The sequence below is a fragment of the Papaver somniferum genome, unplaced genomic scaffold (genome assembly GCF_003573695.1).
Source record: "Papaver somniferum cultivar HN1 unplaced genomic scaffold, ASM357369v1 unplaced-scaffold_150, whole genome shotgun sequence".
NCBI classification, from domain to species: domain Eukaryota; kingdom Viridiplantae; phylum Streptophyta; class Magnoliopsida; order Ranunculales; family Papaveraceae; genus Papaver; species Papaver somniferum.
In genome coordinates, this window is record NW_020624377.1 from 5,982,918 (window position 1) to 5,999,035 (window position 16,118).

General features: G+C 35.9%; 1 pseudogene; it reads right to left on the reverse strand.

The window, feature by feature from the left end:
• On the reverse strand, positions 1–11,942 carry LOC113336077 (annotated as a pseudogene).
• Between the last annotated feature and the right edge of the window lie 4,176 nt (positions 11,943–16,118).

A 16,118-nucleotide genomic window follows, 5' to 3' on the forward strand; every position in this document is an offset into this window, starting at 1 on the left:
TTATGACAACATTGTTTGACTTGGGCTTGGTGTGCCAAGACTTTTAGTGGGCCCATCATGAAAAGACGAGGGTACCCAAATATACCACAATCTTAAACTTTTCCACCTATAAGTCCTCTTACCAAAAGTGATTGTCTATGGACTGAGTCGAGACAATACAACGAATCGGTATTCACACTTTGTGTGATCGTCTATGGATACGAGATCGAGACAATACAACAATCAAAGTGTGATTACTTGATAATAGGTTAGGACTTAACAAAACTCTATAGGATCACTATCAAGTAATACAGAGTTAACGTTTGTGTAATTTACTTTAAATTATATTAACAACGATTATAATTATGGAAAACAAAAGTAAATGACACAACAAGATTTTGTTAACGAAGAAACCGCAAATGCAGAAAAACCCCGGGACCTAGTCCAGAATTGAATACTCTTAGAATTAAGCCGCTATACAAAATCAAACCAACTTCGTATACTGGAGACCAAGCAACTAAACCTATAGTTCACCTAGTTTTTTCAGTATCCATGTGCTTCCGGCATTCGAAACACACTGGAAAAATTCCTTTGGTTCGTATTCCAAACACTAAAGGAACAACAAATCTGTTCGGTAACAACTCTATTCAATCTCGGTGATATGAGTTAGACAAAGGCTCTTCTGTTTAATCCAATAAACTCATTTGTCAGGTTTAGATCTATTTATCCAACAACTACCGAAGTAGCAGAGTTTAGACTTTGCAATCAAATATAGAACCTACCAAGATACTATATAGTGATGCCGATCTACGCAACTAATCAATCGAATCTATCAAAGATAAACCGATTATAGTTGGATCCCAACCGATCAAGTTTTGTGCACACGAAAGATATGAAACCATTAAGAAATCTTCTTTGTCTTCAAATCTTCTTTAATCTTCAATAAACACCTGCACACCACAACTTGAATCTCTTTTAATCAATCACGCACAAAATGGAGTCTGTTAACAATGGATTATCATAAGACGTCTTTAGATATACAACCAGTTCTAAAGATCCTGTCGAAACTTCGATCTAGTTTGAGTGAGTCTTATATCAGAAGATAAGATTCTCAAGAATAAACAAACTAGGTGCAATCAAAGTTCAACAACCGTTAGTCAATCAAATCAAATCGAAAACTAATAATACTACAATTATCTAGTTTCCCACCAACGGTACTCTTAGAGCTTCTTGATCTCATAGAAGTCTTTAAACAATCGGTGGTAAGAGATTTCGCCTAATTAGGGTATTTTCCTCTCCGAATAGACGGATCCACTAGTAACAACACAACAAGGTAGTTTTGTTGGCTCTTAGGATAGTTTGCTTGAAATGCAAACTTGTGTATTTATATATCAAGGATGTTAGGACACCAAGGAATTTCCAAAACCGAAATATTCTAAAGATATGCAATAAATGGCCAAATCGGTTTTCATAATTCCTAGAAATGCTCTATCCAATATTACCGAAATCTCACTAGAAAATCTCCAATTAGTAAATTCACATTACCAATTTTTAGGATCGGATACACCAATTACCAGGACCGGTTGCTCCAATTACAAGGATCGATTACACAACTCTTTTGTGATTGGTCATACCAATTACCAGGATCGGTTACACCAATTACAAATATCGATCATACCATGTTAGGTGATTATTTAGGATCGGTTACACTAATAAAAGTCATACCAATACATAAGTCAGGCATTGTGACTAGTTTTACCAAGATACATAACAAGTTATGATCGGTTCTACTAACTCACACATATTGGTAATCCAAAGATATGCAATGAATAACAATACCAATAAGCCTAGCGATTTCCCTTTCGATTCAAAAAACAAGTTCATGAATGTACTTCCTTTAAACAAATGTAAACATTGTTTCCTAGGATGAAATCTTCACATTTACCCATACACATAATCATAATAGCATTCATACGATTATGTCGATGTCTTATATACGATTTTCAAAAGATAAGTGTTATACTTCAGATTCTAATTCCTTAACACTATGTCTACTAGAGTATAATCATTCACAGCTTCGCAGTTATGTTTTCAATAAAGCACGACTTGAAAGATACGTTAGGAATGAAACAGTTCAAGTCACAATATTACTAACCTCAAGGATAATGTCGTCGATGTAGCTTGTTACTTCTTCACATTCTTCAAGTCTTCGAGTAATACTTGTATGTATCATAATCCTAATCATTGTAGCCTAACCTATACGAAGTTGTCTCTAGTATATAATCAAGCGACTATGAATTGAGTTTTGATTCACTAAAATATCACAACCAATCTTGACATACCAACGCTTGGTGGGTTCAACCTAGCTATGCTCTAATACATCATGTATCCAATAGAAAAACCTTGGCCCATTATGTTCAGTTACAAACCAAATAAACAAAAATTTTACTAGGAGTTGAATATTGAAACCCTTTTACCAATATCTAAAATACATCAAAGCAGCAATCCTTATTTATTATAAATCTTATTCTACATATACAATATTTAAGCAAAAAAACTAGAGGAAACAAAATCTGATAAGAACTTAATAGTTCTTACCCACAGCCAGCAGAGTAGACTTTAAACGAACACAAAAACTTAGAACAAACTTATAATTCTCATAGATAATCAAACTAATAATACTAGACCTTCTTATATAGGCCACTGAACTATAAAATTAAGGAAAGGTAACCTAGAAAGGAAACTACTTCTATAACTAGGAATCTAAAATAAAATTCTTAAAACAGAACAATTTCCAAAAATAAACTAATGCCTAAAGCAAGAGAATTTAGGGATTTCTAACCCCTAACCCTAATTTTAATTAAAAATTCTAAGTAATTGGGGATTTCTTATCATTCCCTCCCCCTTAAGATTTTCCTTGACCTCAAGGATCAGTTCAACCATGGAGATTACTGGATCAACCTCATCTTCTTCTTCTGGTAGATTATCCTCAACAACTGTGTTAGGAAACAAATCCTTCTTCAGAAACGATACGTGAAATACCGAATGTATCTTTGACTCCTTAGGCAAGTCCAATCGATAAGCCACAGGTCCTATACGCTCCAAAATCTTATAAGGTCCAAAATATCGTGGAGATAATTTTTGGTTCTTCCTTTGCACATTAGAATTTTGTCGATATGGCTGCAACTTCAGATACACATAATCCCCAACTTGATATACAACGTCCCGACGTCCTTCATCTGCCCTTAGCTTCATTTTATTCTGCACCACTTGAAGTTGATCCTTAAGCATTGATAAAAATTCATTCCTCTTGGTTATTGCCTCATCCAAAGTTGTGGTTTTTGCTTCTCCTGGTAAATAAGTTGCTAATACCGGAGGAGGAATGCCGTACAAAGCCTCAAACTGTGTAGTATTAGTTGAAGTATGATAGGATGTATTATACCAATACTCTGCCCATGGTAACCAAGATGACCATCCTTTTGGTTTATTTCCACCGAAACACCGTAAGTAACCTTTCAAACATCTGTTAACCACTTCAGTTTGACCGTCGGTTTGCGGATGATAGGAGGAACTCATTCTTAACTGAGTTCCATGTAGGCGAAACAACTCTTTCCAAAAATTACTTGTAAATACAGCATCCCTATCAGAAACTATAGATTGAGGGAATCCATGAAGTTTGATGACTGTTTCTAAAAACTTCTGGGCTACCGATGTGGCTGTATATGGATGTTTTAATGCAAGAAAATGGGCATATTTAGTCGATCCACCACTATAAGAATCACAGTTTTCCCTTTAGACTTTGGCAACCCTTCAACAAAATCCATGGATATATCTGTCCATACTGTAGTAGGAATCGACAATGGTTGAAGATATCCCGCTGGAGAAAGAGTACTATATTTATTCCTTTGGAAAACATCACAGCAAGCAATGTAGTCTCTCACCTATTTATGCATTCTAGACCAGTAGAACAACTTAGATAAACGTTTTACTGTCTTCAAATATCCGGCATGACCAGCAATTGGAAAGTCATGAAACTCAGCTAGTAGTAGTGCCTTCCACCTTGAAGTAGGACTTATCACTAGTTGATGTTGTTTATAGTAAACTAAACCATCTCGTACGGTAAAGTTATTCTTGCCGAAAAAAGGCTGACTCACTTTAAAGATGAAATCTGTGATCCATGGATCTGTTTTTAGCTCATCCAATAGGTCTTCCATCCAAGCACAACTAACATAAGTTACAGAACAAATTTCACCGTTTTCAAAGTTTCGAGAAAGTGCATCAGCAACCTTGCTAGACGATCCCTTCTTGTACTCAATCGCGTAGTCATAGCCTAAAATTTTTGTTAGCCATTTTTGTTGTGCCGGTGTTACAGCTCTAGCATCCAAAAAATACTTCAAACTTTGTTGGTCTGCCCGAATAAGAAATCTTCTCCCAATTAGATAAGGTCGCCATTTATTAACCGCATGAACTACATCTAACAACTCTTTATCATAAGTTGACAAACCCATATGACGAGGTCCAAGTGGCTTACTTGTGAAAGCAATTGGCCTACCTTCTTGCATCAAAACCGCACCTATTGCTACTCCACAAGCATCACTTTAGATAATGAAGGTCTTTGTAAAGTCAGGTAATGCTAGCACGGGTGTGGATGTCATTACACTTTTCAATTTAACAAATGCGTTTGTTGCTTCATCTGTCCACAAAAAACCGTCTTTTTTTTAGCAATTTTGTAAGTGGTGCTGCAATATTAGCATAACCTTGTACAAATTTCCTATAATATCCTGTCAAACCTAGGAATCCTCGTAATGCCTTGATAGTTCTCGGTAACGGCCAGTCCAACATATCCCGTATCTTGCTAGGATCAGCTTCCACTCCTCCTCTTGAGATGATATGACCCAAATACTCAACCCTCTCAGTAGCAAAAGAACTTTTACTTAATTTGACCTTAAGTTAATGGCTTTCTAATATAAGGAATACTTCATGAAGGTGCAATAAATGTGCTTCCCAGGTAGGACTATAGATCAGAATATCATCAAAGAAAACCAAGACAGATTTTCTTAATTGATTTCTAAACACATCATTCATAATATGTTGAAATGTAGATGGAGCATTAGTTAATCCAAACGGCATCACTAGGAATTCATAGTGTCCGTCATGGGTTCGAAAAGCTGTTTTGTAGATATCTTGTTCATACATCCTAATTTGATGATAACCCGATCTTAAATCTAGCTTCGAAAAGAATAAAGATCCATGTAGTTCATCTAATAACTCATCAATGACTGGAATAGGAAACTTATCCTTGAAAGTAGCCTGTTTTAAAGCTCTATAATCAACACACATACACCAAGTGCCATCTTTTTTCTTAACTAACAAAACATAAGAAGAGAAAGGACTCGTGCTTGGCCTAATTAATCCTGAGTCTACCAACTCTTTAAAAATCTTTTCGATCTCACCTTTCTAGTAATGTGCGTACCTGTAAGGTCGTACATTGATCGGAGCACTCCCAGGTTGTAACGTTATGCGATGATCATGGATTCTCACAGGTGGCAGCATTGTGGGTACCGAGAACACCTCACCAAACTCTTCAATTAATTCTTGTATCTCCCCTGGTGTTTTGTTGACTAATTTGTGCTTATGAACATTGGTTGATTTTGCAAAAGAACCCAGTTGATCCCTTATTTAAAAGTTTCTGGATGCTATTGATGTTGGCTAACTTTACTTTATTTTTCTTATCTCCTTCTATTCGAATATGTTCACCATCCCTCTTAAAATCCATGGTTAAATGTTTGAAATCCCAAGTTATGGGACCCAACGTTTCTAACCATTGGACTCCCAGAACCACATCGCATCCCCCAAGTGGCAATACATAAAAAGTTCCTTTGGACCCATATTTATTTAACTTATAATCCAGATCCAAGCATCTTCCTTCACAAGTCAGTCTAGCACCATTAGCTACCAACACCTCAAAAGTCTCATCTTTAACTATCTTAATTCCCATTCTTTTAGGTATCGCAGAATGAACAAAATTATGGGTACTTCCAGAATCGATAAGTATGGTAACTTTAGCCTTCTTAATTTCTCCTTGTAACCGCATGGTTTGTGGAGCTAATGATCCATCCAGTGCATGTATAAAAATCTTAACGATTTCTTTTTCAGATTCTTTTTCTATAGCAACTTCATCTGTACCTTCATATTCATCCTGATTGTCATATCTATCAATTAAGAACAATGTCTGAGTTTTACAGCGATGACCTCGGTGCCACTTTTCATCACAGTTATAACATAGTTGTTGCTTTCTTTTTTCTTCAGCTTCATCCTGAGTTAATCTTCTAACAACTGGAGTTTATTTAATGGGTTTTGAAGATGATATAGGTGCTCTAGAATTAAAAAGGTCTACTAGTATTAAAAACACTAGGTGTCTTTGGTGCTATTCTATATGATTGTTTTCGCAATGTTACCTTCTCATCTTGTAACCTTCCAATTTCCATTGCATCATGTAAATTAATAGGAGTGTGGGATTGAGTTTCTAGTCTTACCTCGTCTTTTAGTCCACTTAGAAAACAACTCAATAAAAATTCTTCAGGTAAATTATCCACCAAATTTGATAATTGTTCAAATTCTTCACAATATTCTACATATGAATTTGACTGCTTAATTTTAGCGAGTTTTGCTCTTGCATCTTCATAAGAAGTAATACCGAAACGGCTAATAATGGATTTCTCAAATTCTCCCCAAGTAACTACAGGTTTAGTTCTCTTCAACCACCTATACCATTGTAAAGCTTTACCATCTAAATTACATGTTGCCAACTTGATTTTCTGATTCGCAGGTGTTTCATAATACTCAAAATATTGTGCAGCCTTAAAGAGCCAACCTTCTACATCAGATCCATCAAACTTAGAAAAATATAATCGCTCACCTCCTCTTTTTGATTGGTTTTGTCCCTCATTATTCCCAACTGCTTTGCTTTCCACAAGCTGGCCGATCCTCTCAATTAACAAAGCTTGATTTGATGTCATCTCAGCCATCTTCTCCGTTAGCTCACCTAATTGCTTCTCCATAATTACTTGTTTTTGTTTTCGAGTTTTGGTCATAAACAGGATACGCCTGCTCTGATACCAATTGATTAGAACTTAATAGTTCTTACCCACGGCCAGCAGAGTAGACTTTAAAAGAACACAGAAACTTAGAACAAACTTATAATTCTCATAGATAATCAAACTAATAACACTAGACCTTCTTATATAGGCCACTGAATTATAAAATTAAGGAAAGGTAACCTAGAAAGGAAACTACTTCTATAACTAGGAATCTAAAATAAAATTCTTAAAACAGAACAATTTCCAAAAATAAACTAATGCCTAAAACAAGAGAACTTAAGGATTTCTAACCCCTAACCCTAATTTTAATTAAGAATTCTAAGTAATTGGGGATTTCTTATCAAAATCCCAACTCACCGATGAATAATCAAGTCTAGTGATCATCAGGTGTGCAGCTTAAGGTTTTCCATGGTTTGCACTTAAGAAACTTCTTAAAATAGGTTTAAGCTTTTCTGACATCTTAATAATACCAAAGAACATTAGTCTATATGAGACCAACATTCCAAATAAGACAGCCAAATCAATCCATTTTGAATATCCCATTGGCATTTGCCATATTTTCTGTACAATTTCTTCACCAGTAATAGTTGATGAGCCACTGCATTGACCTTATTAGGAAAACTTAATCCTTCAAACTCATTTTTGTAGAGTCATTCATTCGCGTACCTATGGAATGCAATGTAGTACATTGGGTATTTCCAAAATAGATTTGGAAGGTCAGATGGTCGTCGAAAGAAACCCGCGTTTAGTGTCATGGTTCCTTGAATTCCTGCTCCTATTATTATACCCAGAAGGTAATTAGGAACCATACTTTCGACCACCATTATTAAGCTCTCGACTAACATTACAAGTACGAAAATTACTAGAACAAAGAAGAGAAAATGCTCGAGTCCTTTGTGAAGACCAAGTAATAAGCAATTGCTCCCGGGATTACAGAGATTATAAGCAAGTACGATATGGAGGAAAGTGTATTTCCAACTACGAAAGCCGCAACACTGTAGTGCCCATTTAGTCTCTCTCTACCAAAGATCTCATAATAAAAAAATGAAAAACAAACCTAGCTCATATCAATAATGGTATTGGTATGTACTTATATAGTCGTGGAAAAAAAAGTTCGCAAAATACCTTCATATCCTCCACGAAAGAAGGGAATCCACCAACTGACATGATAGTTAATAACGAAGCTACAAACATAAGCATTGCACCTCTAGCCTGCAAAATTGGGGAACTAGTTTATATGAAATCATGCACGTATGGTTAGTTTTATGTGAAACTTCGGAGATTGTTCTCCTTACCTGTATTGAACCAAAGCTGTGGCCAATGTCATGAAATATCATACCAATACAAAGACATAGTGATAGATAGATACCAAGACCCAACCAGTAGTAACCTAAATCACGGTTCATGTTCACGATTGACCTTCTTGTAAGGACAAATGACTGTGTTAAGAAGCTTGCTTGATTTCCTTTCTCAAGTACTCTCCCTTCCTGAAAAATTTGGAAGACGTTGGTACATCTATACTGTGCCTAATAAACATAATAGTTGCAATGACACATTGAACGTTTTTATTTGTGCAAAATGGAGAAGCTACACTTAGGAAAAAAAGGTGGCCCCGCCAATCACTATTTTCTGACAAATTTGTTACTGTTGGACACCCTTACAAAGGATGTGCGACTCCGTCCCATACCTTAATAGAAATTTCGGATATTCGATGTTTTACTTGTTGGAAGAACTGAGTCGACTTGTATGACTGGACTAAGATGTTGATTGCTTCCTCTGTAGTGGCGGGTTTGTTTCCCACAAAACCTTGTTCAATGTCCTCATCTTCAATAAGACTTAGCTGATCAAAGTCTTTGTTGATTGTTCTCAGGTAATGATCTGATGGGTTTTGTAAAGTGGGACAAGTGAATCCATTAAATGCGAAAAACTACAAACAATGCCGAAAATCAATAACTACCATAAAATTTTATTGAACGGGTTACTAAAATCAAATGTGAGAATTTAATAGGCCTTCGCGTAGATGAAACCAGATAATCAGTTAGTTACCTCATGTGTTGCTGATGCAGGACCCAAATGAACTGTTTTTCCGGTGGAAAGTAGACAAAGATTATGAAAAAGAGCAAAGACTTCACGGCTTGGTTGGTGAATGGAAGCAATAACAGTCATTCCACATTGTTGTGTAAGCTTCAAAATTCTGTCCATGACGTGGTAAGATGCCGCACTATCGAGACCACTAGTGGGTTCGTCTAGAAAAAGAAGTTTTGAACGTGTTAGAATCTCTTTACAAATGCTTACTCTCCGCTTTTGTCCTCCGCTAAGTCCTTTACTGCTCCACCCACCAATTCTTGTGTTCATTGCTTCTTGTAATCCCATATCCCTTATTGTTGTTTCCGCTCTCTCTTTTTTTTCTGAGCTCGTCATGGATTCAGGAAGTTGGAGCATAGCAGAGTAGTAAACAGTTTCTTTTATAGTTAACGTCGTTGTTAATGTATCATCTTGAGTTACGTAAGCCTATAAATGTGAAAAATAAAAAGATTATGATGAAAGTTACCGGATCACGAAATAACACTCAAAAAATTGTACATAACATGGCACGACACATGATCCGGCAAACGCAACTTGCTAAACTTGAATATAAATGCATTGTATAAGCATGAATAGTTCAATCGATCTCATGGATTTATCTAGGACATTTATAATCTAATCTAAGGAAAGGTTTTTCTCTTCAAAACCCATTGCAAGGGGTAATGGACATGGAATCACACATAAATGAACATAAATGATCGAACTCTCATATGTCCTAAGAATTTTGTGAGATTGAAAATGCATTTCTTATGCCTATTTCAATGGATATAAGACTGAGTCCAGTGGAGAAGGAAAATAAGATGATTTTGACACACCAGTGGAGGAGGAAAATAAGATGATTTTGACACAAAAAACCATGGTTAAAGGTTTCTTTCCCTTTCTCCCTGTTCAAAAGCAGAAAACATTGCAGGAACTTAGACAAGGGCGAGGAAAAGATCCTCGCCAAAAAAAAAGTGAAAAGCGAGGATTCAACCCTTGTTCCCATATTAATATCATTTAACATAATTATTACACAAAATCTAAAAGCGGAACCCATTTCTATATTTAAAAGATATTTAATAAATATTAAAACCTTAATATTAAAAACATTATTTTTTTTCTAATCTAGCAAGGAAATAATCCTCGCATATATTAGAATTCTCTCCCATACCACTACACTCAGACCTTCCTCCTAACTGACATGGCGACACTGTTGAACTATCCCCTTCCCTCCTCCACTAGACTCATTCTAACAGATCATAAGATTTGCTACTTTTACACCAAATAAGGGTATGACAAAGTGGTAAACGTACGTGTCTAAGTATCAAATATACAGACTCTATTGAGCGATATAGATTATTGTTTTGTTGAGCGGTAGAGATTTTATCGCCAACGGTTTTCTCTTTATCTCCAGCGATATTCTTATCTACGAGTAATTTTATATCTTTGATACATTCCTCTCCCCTACGTTTGTATTATCTTATTCATATATAAAGAATCCCATTAAAGTTTTATAATTGGGCCGACCGAGCGAAGCGAGGAAGGACCTTATATGACCATTTTTTTGCAAAATCTAAGTGATCAATTGACACATAAAAATTGAAAATGATTCGGGCCGAAAAACCAAAAATAACCCTCTAAATTATATTTTTCTTTATTTCCTTTAGAAATTTTCGTAAACAAACCGAAGATGAAGGGAAATATGTATTAGATATTTCCGTAAATAAACAAAAAAAAAGGCAATATGCATAACACATCATGTAACCATATTTGGGTTTATGGATCGACTAATTTTTTGTTTATGGAAAAGTTATACTTTTACATTTAGTTTCAGGAAAAGTGATAATTTCGCTCTGTTTTAGGGAAAGTGATACTTTCGCTCCGTTTCAGAAAAAATGATACTTTCGTCCCGTCTTAGGGAAAGTGATACTTTCGTCCCGTTTCGATACTTTCGTCCCGTTTCGATAAATCTAAAATAAAAGAATAATAACAATGGCTACCTATTTGAACATCCAAATCCTTATATACAAAGAAGTTTCGGTAGAAATTCAAAGCATCAAAAACAATTGACTACCGAACAGTGCGTGGTCCGTTGTCGAAATGAGGAACCTCTTCGTAATTCCATACAAGTTTTGGAAATGAATCTTCAATTTTATCCACAACCTTCTCAATTCCTGCATTAGGATGCAAAATTTGTTTATAATAATTAGTTTATGCTATCACTATATTAATAGTTCCACTTTATCACAGAGAGTTGTAGAGAGGTAGGGAGTGGTAGAGAGATATTGAGAGGTAGGCGGTTGATTTTGATAATGGGGTTTAAAACAGGGAAGAGAGAAGAAGACGATGGCGGTTATTTATTTATTTATTTTTCTTTAACATGATAAGCTTGGTGTGCAGTTACATTTTGACCAAAATTTTAGGATGATTTCAAAAGAGAAAGAAGTAATCAAGTAACATATTAATTTTGCCGACCACTTATGAGGTAATTATTTATTTTTGATATAAAGATTATTTTTTTATTTTTTTCTCACACATAAAATGTTGACAAAAATCATTTATTTATTTTTAAATCTTATTCAATTTTTATTTGGGATGCTAGCAATTTTTATTTTTATTTGCCCCAAATAATAATGTTCACACTATATTTTTGTAACTACCTAACGCAATATATATGCGACGCACCCTACATCACATATGAATATCTTTTTTGACGTTGTAGTTGTCACGAATGCGTCCGTTTGTTGTAGTGGGAAATGGACGAGTCGGTATACCGAAGTTTTGACGGAAGGCACCCATTACAGGCCAGACATAAAAGAGAATAAGGCAAGTGTCGTTACCATTATAACCACTGAAAATTTTAGATTTCAACAACGGATCAATTTTTTTTAGGCTTGTTTCATAGACTAATTGCACACGAAACAAGCCTATTTATTTGAAACGGATAGAGTAGTAGATAGTCCGAAGAACTGAAGATGATAGAGTAGTAGATAGTCCGAAGAACTGAAGGTGATGAGGAATGAGTCAGTAAAACTTCTTAGACAGGCCTTCTCTTTCTTAGACACTCGGCGATAATGAAGCTTTAAAACTGAACGATGGGAATTCTCTTTCTTAGGCTGCAATGCACCTAGTAAAACAGAACGATCAAGCTTTAAATTTCAACAACTACTCTGAGATAGTCCATAGGTACCGAGCCTCATGCCAAAGTATAGGTAGGTCATGATCGACGTTGTCGGTTGATCATAGCAGGTTAATTTATTGTCCTCGTACATGTGGAAAATTAATAGCTTGATTGGATCGCTAGCCTTTCATCAGTTCTAAGAACATAGCCTATTTTCCTGCAGGTCTTCATTTCATGTGGACCATCAAATACGAAAACGCTGTGAGTTAGAGTTTTATAGATAGGAACGATCTATGAGCAGAAGTTCCTTGCAGAAATGCTGTTAATCCACTATTCTACTACCATGTCTTCATGGCTACTACTTATTCCTGTTCTTGGTTGCACTTTTCATCCGTACACTGATAAAGAAAAGAAGCGACAAAAAACATGCTATACTAGACCCACCTGGTCCGTTTAAACTTCCCTTCATAGGAAACTGCTTGCACTTGCTATTCCACGGCTTACCACATCGTTCTCTATGTCAAGTCTCGAAAAAACATGGCCCTATCATGCAGCTTCAACTAGGTCGAGTACCGATCCTAGTGATCTCTTCAGCTGAACTAGCAAAAGAAGTTTTGAAGATAAACGATCTAAACTTTAGTTATAGGCCTTCTTTAGTATGCCCTGGAAAAAGTTCTCTTATAATTTCATGGATGTCACGTTTAGTTCTCACAATGAGTACTGGAAGGAGATGAGAAAGATTTTTGTTTTCGAGCTTTTAAATCCAAAGAGTGTTATCTTTCAGGTCCATCAGAGTAGAAGAGGTTGCGTTTATGATCGACTCCATTTCTCAATCGGCTTACAGGCCTATTGATCTTTCTGAACATTTGTTTTGTAATACTTTTGCGATAATTTGCAGGATTGCTTGCGGCAGAGTAATTGATAAAATTAGATTTCAGCATATTGTTTTCGAATGTTTGGAAACTATTGGAAGTTATTTTGTTGCCGACCTTTTTCCGTTTTTCGGGTGTATAGTCGATGTCCTCTCCCTCCCTGTCTGCGTCTTCCATATTCAAAAATATGTAGGAAACCTGTGTGCAGTTCGTTCATGAGGCGCCTTGCCTCCTTAAGGCCTTAGACTTAAGGATTTAACTGACATAATTTTACTTGCAACTAGGGATTGATTTTATTGTGGCTGATGGTTTTCTCACTGAATTTAAGCTGTTTTGTGTTGTTGCAGAATATTTTTGTAGGTGGCGTAGTTACGACTAGTATTACAATTGTGTGGGCAATGGCAGAACTTATTAAGAACCCAAGGATACTGAAGAAAGTGCAACACGAAGTAAGAAATTTCCTAGGCAAGCAAGGGAAAGTTGAAGAAACAGATCTTGATCGGCTTCATTACTTAAAGATGGTGTTGAAGGAGACTTTAAGACTGCATGCTCCAGCTCCAATGTCTATTCCAAGAGAAAGCATGAGACACTGCAAGATCAACAACTACGATATTCTTCCCAAAACGACAGTTTTAATTAACGCGTGGGCAATTGGACAAGATCCTAGTTCATGGGAGAATCCAGAAGTATTTCAGAGGACAACATTTCGACTTTTTACCGTTTGGATCGGGTCGACGAGCCTGAAGATATGAACATGGATGAGACTGGTACTTTTGCTAATTATAAGAAATCTGCTTTAAAACTTGTGCCTGTACGTCATCTAACTCCTTTAAAATCCTAAGCTCCTTAGGCTCCACGTTGAACGGTGACCGTCACCCTCTCACAGAATTGTTCCGTTTCACTTTTCCTCAAAGGAGAGAAAAATAGGAATTCCCACATAAATTTCGCCCACAAAGCATAAAACCAAAAAACAAACACTAAGAGCCAGTTTTCTGTTTCGCTCACAAAACATTAAAGAAAAAAACAAACCCTAAGAACAAGCCCTAGGATATGCTTCCTCTCCTCTCCATGTTCTCTCTGTTGCCTTCTTCCTCTCCTCTCCATGTTCTAATTCTCTTCGTTTAATTCATCATCGTTTTCCTTTTTTGTTTTGTTTTGATTATCTAACTGTTTTGATTATACAAGTGAAAATGTAACTGTTTTGTACTAACCCTAAAATCAGTTGTTTCCCTGTGGGTCCTGTCTGATTTATTTTGTTTTGATTATTTCATCTTATTCACAGAAGGGGTTGATGTTGTCACAAAGAGTTGTTCGAGATCACGATTTTCACTTGAAAGCAGTTGTTACAACCATCATTACTACTGAAGGTATGAATTCTATTTTTAAATTTAGGGTGTTCTTATTATTGATTATAATGCATCATGCAGGTGATAGTGGCTTAATGCGATTAAGGTTTTTATTGCAAAACGCATCACGAGTTCTTTTTACCGCTGCTTTCTTTTGTTTGGGTTTATCAAATCTGAGATCTTTTGATGATTTTATTCAGTTCTTTCCTCTGTTTATCTGTTCATGGAACAATAAACGCTTACCCATTGATCTTCATTGTAATTAGTTAGGTTGGTGTGTTTAGGAGGAAGCCATAGGAGTTGAAATTTCGCAAATAAACTATCTTGAGCTTGTTGTTAATCTTGCAAAAAAAAAAAGGCCAAAAAGTTGGTAAGTCATGCTTCTGTTTCTTCTTTGTTGGTAATTTGGAACTTTACTAGAATTGTATGCGGCACATTGTTGCGATTTATTTTTTATCGAATCTCTTAATGTGGTGGCCACAGTCGGCAAGGAAGTGTCTCATGCAATCGTTTACCAGGTAGTAGAAGCACTGAGAATGCTAACATCTGATGAAAAGAAAAAACTAATCTTGGTTAACATTTGAAAGGTACGTGCTTCAAATTTATTAATTTTAATATTATTTGATTGATTATCTTTAGTCACCAATAATTGATCAAATTTGGTATTCGAAATTGCTGCAATGTTTTTTGCTTTATTTTTTTTTCCCCTTGCGTAGCCCTTCATATTGTAAGGAAACCATCTAATAGCTCTAATTTCATTTCATGGATAGACTGTCATACATGACATCTATATACTAAGTTGTCGAGCTATATTATAGGTGAGTGCCCCAAAGTGGGGTTCATATATTCCATGAAAGGGTATGAGAAATGACTTTAAAATGTAGGCGAAATGACAAGGGCACCTGTTAAGAGATTCAGAGAACTGACAATACGTTCTTCCAGCTCAACAGTGCTATGACTTCAAGGGAAATTTTACAAAATAATATGGCTGCAGGTTTGTGTATATCTCCACTCCGTATTCTTTAGAATGCGCACACGCATTTTTCTTTTCGTGTCTCTGTCTTTGTTATTACATATTTTCCATTATATGCAGAACTTTTCACAAATGTCATTACTCAAATGGATGCAGAAAAATCAGTTCTGCATGGAAAGTTAAGCATACCTCTTGAGCAAGAGCCATTGAAGAAAATTGAGATCCAAGACCGGCATTATAGTGGTATCAAGAGGTTGGCAGTCTCTCAAACTTAATATCTTTATAAAGGTATTGGAGCTAAGTCTTTGAGGATTAAAATATATACAACTGTGCATGGTACCTCCTGACTTGCAAATTAAAAGTCTACATTTGCAGTTTACAGATCTGGGGTTTGGCATGGACTTCTCTTGACCATAGAGGAAGCTGGTGTGTCCCAAGTGCAGGTAATTTTGAAAACTGTTGGTTCACGCAGTCAAAAGTGAAAAAAATGCACGAACTGTATTGGTACAAGCATCTATATGCATTTCCTTTTTTAGCATGACTATGATGTGCTTGCGGTTTATTTTTTCCTACAGTTTCTCCTAAACATAATATGCCACTTTTATAATAAGCTGAACATTAATGTTGCAACTTGCAAATTCTCTGTGTACTTCATCTTGATGT